Source organism: Heterocephalus glaber, unplaced genomic scaffold (assembly GCF_053883595.1).
Source record: "Heterocephalus glaber isolate CG9 unplaced genomic scaffold, H.glaber_assembly_v1.0 deba00000281, whole genome shotgun sequence".
NCBI classification, from domain to species: Eukaryota; Metazoa; Chordata; class Mammalia; order Rodentia; family Bathyergidae; genus Heterocephalus; species Heterocephalus glaber.
In genome coordinates this window covers 32,644,496-32,652,150 of record NW_028258139.1, presented here as the reverse complement: position 1 = coordinate 32,652,150, position 7,655 = coordinate 32,644,496, and the positions used below count along the sequence as shown (strand labels likewise).

The 7,655-nt window shown below is 38.6% G+C and overlaps 1 long non-coding RNA gene across 1 annotated transcript; it reads right to left on the bottom strand.

Annotated features, from left to right (window-relative positions):
- Positions 1–520: 520 nt before the first annotated feature.
- On the bottom strand, positions 521–7,431 carry LOC147830270 (uncharacterized). Its single transcript, XR_015440434.1, has 2 exons — positions 7,154–7,431; positions 521–1,072 (listed from the first exon to the last, which is right to left on the bottom strand). It is a non-coding gene; the product is annotated as an uncharacterized LOC147830270 (long non-coding RNA).
- Positions 7,432–7,655: the final 224 nt, after the last annotated feature.

The window sequence follows — 7,655 nt, the reverse complement described above, 5'->3', positions numbered from 1 at the left end:
TTGAATCTACCCCTCCCCACAGATTGCAAATTTGTTGTGAGGTTACAGGACAACAACATGCATGAAAACGTAATGTCCTTGGCATATAATAGATGTTTAATTTTAAAACTTGTTTGTGGAATCTGATGTCTTCAGAGCTCACTGTTTAACTGGCACTTTCCTTTTAAATATTTTAAGATTACTCGAACTACAGGTATTGAAAAAAGACAAGAGGGTCTACATTAAAGTGGAAGTGGACTAGGAGGCAGATCTAAGTAAATGACAATTTCCATGGGTAATTGAAAAAGAATAAAATGAGGATAAACTTCTTGATCAGCTGTATCAATTATATCAAGTTTATATGTAGTAAAAGCTCAGACTCAATGGCTTAGAATGAGAAAGGTTTATTTCTCACTTATGTTCTACTGTGTACCTGGAAAACTTTCTAAGGAAGCTGTATTTCATGTAATGACTCAGATTTTTTTCTCTATTTCAACACCAGCTATTAGATATTAGCAACCAAGTCTGAGAATACCAGGAATGAATAATTAAATGTTCTTTACTCAGAAACAGCACAGCATATATATGAAATTTTATCTATTGAAAAAGTGACATGATCTGACCTCAAAAGGCATGAAATTACAATTTTTTTGTGCAGTTAAATGGAGGAGAACTTCACATATTGTGAACATCATTAATATCTACCATACCAGCCTCCTTCTCAGACCCTTGTGAGGGGTGAAGATGAATAATGCATGCATGGCAGACGTGGCTGCTTACTCCTTGTATACTTGTTAGGAGATGCCAAACTTCTTCAGGTTTATACTTTAGGGGAGTCCAAAATCCTTTTCTCCTTCTGAGAGTGAATCTTGAATCTTCCACTGATGGAAATTAATTTCTCTGGCCAGAGTCCTGAGCAATTTCTTCTGCACATGTCTAGAAAATACCATTGCCTTTAAACAGGAATTCACACACAGGATAGCCCCTGTTCTTCTTTCCATTCATTCTGAAGCGTTTATGTGCTGGCCCAAGGCTGGGAGTTACAGCTTTCACTTGGTTCCGATGAGTGGATGGGCAAGAAACCAAGTTCATCCTGCTAAGCAAGAACAAGGAAAGAGTCATGAGAGCTCCAGGGCTTTGGTAATGCTGCCATTCTGCTGGCCACACTGCTACAGAGATCACGTTTTCTTCAATATGCAGAAACTTTTAACTAGGTCTGTTGTGCATTGGACAGAGATTGGGACTGTCTCATAAATAATTATGCATATCTAAAAAGTAGTCATTATAGAATCTATTGAATATGTGTGCTTGGTATCACAGGTTTTTAAAGTAACACATGAAAATATATTATTTTCTCAATCTAGCCTTAAATAATTAAAAGAAAACTGCAGCATAACCTCACCTCTCATTTCTAAAACTATGATAATTTCCTGTCTCCAGGGCTAAACAGGTTGATGGAACAGATGTGCTTTACTACAGGGAAATCCACCAATGTTTCTGTTGTCTTAGACTGCGCAAATCTAGAGAAGAAACTACCAGAGACCAGTTGTGGACTGATTAACTAGTGTTAACATCACTGTGTGAAGAAAGGGATGAGTTGTCAGATGCAGATCCCCAGGGCCTGAATCTTCTGGCACTGCCAACTGCTGGTTCTCCTCCCTCAAACATGAGCTTCAAACTTTGGAAGGTTGATACTCCCAGCGGGTGAGCACTGACGTGCAGCTGGAACCATGTGTGAAGTCAGTCATACACTTTTCATCATTTCGGAATTCAGTTTCAAAGCTAAAGCCTCAATTGGAGGAATTAAAGGGAACTTAAACGTAACCTAAGTCTTATTTCACTACACTCCCCTAATTTAAGCAGATCCATTCTTATGTCAGCCTCTTTAAAAATTCACTTAGAGAAGCGCTGATGAATTTAGATGTTGAGTGATCATTTATTTGGCAGAATGCCAGGTCTTTTAAACAAGGCAGGATCTTGAGACCTGGTTCATCGGGGAGGTTACAAACAGCCCATCAAAGAACGTAGAGAATAATACAAGAGAAATGATCAGGGTTTGGGGACAGGAACAAAGAAGTTCCCTTCTTTGAGAAGCTTTCACTTATGAGACCGATGTGCCTGGGAAAATCAGGAGTCTTGCGCAGAAGGTGGCCTTGAAATAGATTGTGAAGAAATGACTGAATTTGAACCTAAGCAGTCACAGATACAGAGAATCTTAGCAATAGAATATAATTAAAAGCAAAAGATTTCTGTTGCAACACACAGGTTTGCAACCCATATTTGCTCTTTAGGAAATGAGGATTTTCCTTTAGTTCAAAGTGAGTGAGATAATGCTTTATAAACTTCATTAAAAGAATTATTTATAATGACTTATATAGAGATCCTACCATCTAAACTTGGTTTTATTTAAATGTACAATCTTTTTATTTAATCTTAATTTAAAAATGACGATATTTTACTAGAACAAAGACTGTAACATTTAATCATTTCACAAAGTTTTTCAGTGAAAGCTTTGAGATAAAGAAACTACCATTTCAAAGTAACCAGGGAAATTCTGTGACTTAGTATTTACCAGAACAATCACACATGTGCAGAGTTGTCCTCTCCAATAGAGGTAAAACACAGAAAACATGAGAAACTTAACAAACAACCACAAAAGGGAATAAAACTAGTAGGAAACAGCACAAGGAAGGAAACTTTGAAAAAATGAACTACCCATTTAATCTAAAATGTATTAACAATTATTATTTGCTTCAATTTTTCCTGGAGGGGACACATGTGCAGTGGGTTCTTGAAGGAATTAAAAAGATGGAAATGAGTTCGAAGGGCACTACAGAGGACTGGGCCATGAGCTGAAGGCCTGAGAATGCAGTGCTAGGTTCAGGAAGGCGTCTTTCTGTTGGGGATACAAGAGGAGTGATAAATTGCAGGTGTGACTCAGAAAGGGGTATGGGAATACAAAAATTACTGCCAAGGTGCAAGAATATATAGTTTTGGACAGCTTGTTCTATTAGCAACCTAGAACCATAGCTGACACCATGAAAAAGTATTTGCTAATCTGTACAGTCTATCAGGGAGAAAACATCTGCAGCTACTCAGCACCACTGGACAATCTTTCTATGGTTTAATATTCTAGAGATTTCCAAGATAGAAAAAAATTCAGAGATCTATGAACACAGTCTTTTTAAGGATGGATTTGTGGGCATCTGTAGGTGCTAAACATTGTACTAAACGTATAATGACAGATATATTCTCAGGCCTCTTTCTCTACTTACCATTGGCTACATTGCTCAAATACACTGATTTTTGAGTCACTGATTTTTTTCATGAGGGTTAAAGCTTGCTAAACTTCACTTTAGATCAGTAGTCTTCTCTACACAGCATGCCAGGCAGCCAGTAGCAATTAGCTGGAGTTGAAACCTAGTTGTGTCCCTGTTTTAGTTTCTTTATTCAGACCTGGAACATACTGAGAAGTGGAAGAAATAAAACTTTGCAGCTGTAAAACTGAACACAAGGCAGAGAAATGTGGCAGAATTAGACAGCAGGAAAGATGAGCCAGAGGAAAGTTCAGAAGGAATGGGTAATTGACCTGATTTACAATGGCTGGCTAGAGAGGGTGGTACGAGGTCAAGTGACAAAAAGCAAGGTGGCCTCTCAAGGTAAGAGAAGTTTCCAGCAGAAAATCAGCAGGGAAAAGGGTCCTTCAGTCCCACAACTTCATGAAACCTTACTCTGCTGCCAATCTGGTGGGTCTGCAAGTGGATTTGCCTCAGGGTTTCCAGAAGGAAGCATGGCCCTCCTGTTACTTTGGTATCAGCCTTAGAGACTCAAAGCAAAGAACCAGCTCAACCATGGTAAGTCCAACTTTCGACCTACAGAAACTGAGTAGTACATTTGCATTGTGGTAAGCCTCTAAGTTTGTGGTAACTTGTTACAGCAGCGAAAGAAAACAAATATACAATATAGTTGAAACTGTGGGAAGTTTATCTTGACTAGCAAGTGCCATGAAAAATTACTCAATCCCACTTAACTTCACACCACCGGTAAGAGAGTACTCATGATTACCCAGACAGGCAGAAAACTGGGACTACCTCCAGTTAAAAATAAGGATTAATACACAGGAAAGTTGGATTACCAATCTCACAGAGCTGGTGAAGTTTCCTTTGTAACTGGGCATCATGGCATGTGAATACAGCTACAACACCCTGGTAAAAATTCTCAGTGTCCATTCTGAAAGAATGGGAAACAGGATACAAAAGAAGTAGAAAACCTAATTCGTAAGATTAATCATGATAAAAACTCACAACTAGTTTTCTGCTCTGTACAGCTGTAGATAATAAGGATATAATGCCTGAAACTACAGAGAAATCTCAACATGTATGAGGGTTGTTATGTAACAAGTGTTTCCCAGCCCGGGATACAATTGCGTGGAGACTGGGTGGGATGAGAAGCGGTATGAATGAATACTTCTCTGGCTCATTTCCACAGCCTCGATTACTAGATTGTGAGGACTCCAGCTGACTTCTTCTTTCCACTCACTTATGCTTCTAGCACTTTCTGCCAAGTTACTGAGCAACAGAGACCAATTTACTTCATTTTGATGCTGAGTCAACATGAGTATTATCATGCACATGCTGTCTACCTGTGTGATGCTAATATGTCTTCTTTTATCCTTCCTCTACTTTTTCCACCCCTTCTTTCTCCTGTCTCTTCTTAGGCATCTTCACACATACTGGGCACTTATTACATGTACATACTCTGTGTATATTATTTCCTTTAATGTTCACAGCCTCACCCTATAGTGAGGTGCGGTGTTGTCATCTCCCTTTACAGACGAAGAAGCAGAGGTTTAGGAAGGTTAACTTGCTTACCTAAACCCTCAAACTGGGAAGTGATGACTGACCGATAGAAGTCTGGCTGTATGGTTCATATTCTTTGTCCTCAGTGAGCTGTCTCTTTGTGAGGGTGTCCTGCATCCATGCAAAAGGCCTGTTAGGGCTGCTCTGCTTTTGACCTGCACCTGGGGATGGACCTTGAGCTTGCCAGGCAGGTGCAGCACCACTGAGCTACATCCCGGGCCCTCAGTCCTCTATTAATGGACATTTTAATTGCTTGTTGGTTTTTACTATGATTATTTTGGTGCCCATTTATACATATATAATGTCTCTAAACAGTCTTTCAATTCCTTTTTTCTCTATTTTATTCATCTTGTAAATTTATGTAATTATATTTTATTTCTTGGTTTCCTTATTTATGCTTTGGTTTCCTCACTAAACTGCAACCTCCTTAAGGGCAAAAGCTTTATTTTTCTCTTGTTCACTGCCATACTATAGTAGTGGAGCCTAGAATAGGGCCAGGGACATGATTTTTTTGAGTAAATGAGTCATGGAAGAAAGATGTTTTCTTTTTTTGTTTTAGGCATTTTCTCACAATATTGGAGTTATCCTGTGTGATGAAGTCTGAGAAGCGGAGAGGTGAACTTAAAACACTTGTTCGTGTTTCTGAGGGTCCCTTCAGAGTGGAGAGAGGCAGCCCAAGATCAGTCCTCCAAGAACTCTGGACTGGGCTTGTCCAGATTCTGGACCCACCTTCTCCAGCCTTGGTCTCTGCCAACACTATGGTGAGTTCTAGGTGAAGAAGGGTAGAATCAGAACCCTTTTCCCGCCCGCAGTTAGTTTCGTGCCTGTAGGATGAGGTGGGTGCCTGGATGTCACAGATTTCCCTCCAGCTGTCTATTTGGAGCATTCCCTGCAGACGGATGTCCTGTAGCCTCTCAGGGGCACTCAACACTAGCAACACGGTCACTGTCTGCATCTGCTGCAGACTCCGGGAGATGGCTCACCGATGCCCATAACATAATCTAAGTGGGTGAGGCTATATGCTTCAGTGAAATAAATAGGACACACACGTGTAAATACCGAATAGTTTCTCTGGTGTGAGAAAGTGAAAGTGTAAATAAGGGTTAAAACGATTAAAATTAATAATTGATAATTTGAAATAGGAAGAAAAGGTGTAAAGGAGTAGGGGAAGTGGGAGGGGAAGGGGAAAGGAAAAAATATGAGAAAAGGAAAAAATGGAAACAAAGTCTTTGTAAATAGGGAAGGGTGGAGGGGTGAAGGGCACACATGGAATGGGGAAAAAATAAGAACCAAGGTACATCGTGTACAGGTACAAGCACCCAATGATAAATGTAAACGTGTTGCATATTTAAATGTACCAATAAAAGAATTTAAGCAAAAAAAAAAAAAAAGAGGTGTCTGTGTTTCCTAGGGGGGCACATCTTCCTGGAAGTATTAGTGACATAGGGTTGCCACATGATTTAGACTAATTTCAATACGGATAATATTGGAAAATACTGCTGATTTAGATTTTTTCACCAGAGTAGGGCATTTTTTATACATAGAATTTCTTTTTAAATAAATAATTTAAGACCAAGTTTTCCTTTTATAGCTCCTAAAAAGAAGATAGAAATGTGCACAAAATTGAAAGCACTGGAAAAAATGAAGGAAATTATTTAATTTACTGTGAGCATTACCTTTTAATGCATGTGAGTTTAGGAAAAGAAAACTGAGTGCACTACATCATAGGTATTTAACATATGTAAGTTCTAGCCCCACAAGATTCAAAACGAAAATATAAAATACTATATATTCCTTTCAAGTGAGAGGCTATATTCCTGCCAAAATTTTGTAGCAAAACAAATTTCTGTTAAAAATTATGTGACTTTAATGTGAAATTGAGTAGTAAAAACATAAATGCTATAAAGCCCCAATTTATTTATGTATCAAAATAAAATCAATATTCTCCCTAAAAAATTGTCAGTGGCATTTTGTACAATAGGAAACTGTCCAATAAAATTTCCAAAGATTTTTTTTTTAATTTTTCTTTTCTGCACTTTAATGAGATGGTTATACATTTGCTATTCTTAGTGGGAAACTATATATCCCAAGACACTATTTGTGAAACTATCTATGAAGAGTCAATCTGTCCTTAATCCTTTTCTATAAATAGATATTATCTTATAAAGGAATGAATCACTAAAAATATAAAATTATTTTAAATGCACACAAAACAAAAAATAAGTAGGCATAAATTACATCTATAATATTCATAATCATGAGAAAGAAACATAAAATTATGTTAAATCTGTCATAAAAGTGTTTTCAGAGCTTACTTTCAATGTCTGCTTTTCTCCAGCAGATAGACAGCAAACCCTTAGAGAGCGGAGCACAGTAGAGTATGGCTCCTGCGAAACACACCTTTATTTCCTAAGGTTTAATAGCTGGTCCATACATTCATTTCCTCCTGAGGCTTCCCTTGAAGTTTCAATTTTTATCTTCGAAATCCTACTTAAACGGTGTCTTCATTCCGCCTACAAATTCGAAGTAACTTGCACTGAAGAAAGCTTTGGAAGAGACTGATTTAGTCTGACAGCCAGAACCCTCTGCCCAGCATGTGACGCCGGGGCCAGCACAGGTCAGAATGTGGCAAGCCCAGAAGGGTTCCCGCCCACACGCGCTGCACTCGCCACCCCCCTGGGCATTGCTCAGGCTCCGGGTTGTTTCTGTTTGCATTCCCTTATTCCTTCCTAAGTGTTACAGTAAAGCCATTCCTCCTGTTCTCCCTTTTCTTTCCCTCCATTCTTATTTCCACATCATTTCATTTCTTTTTTTGCC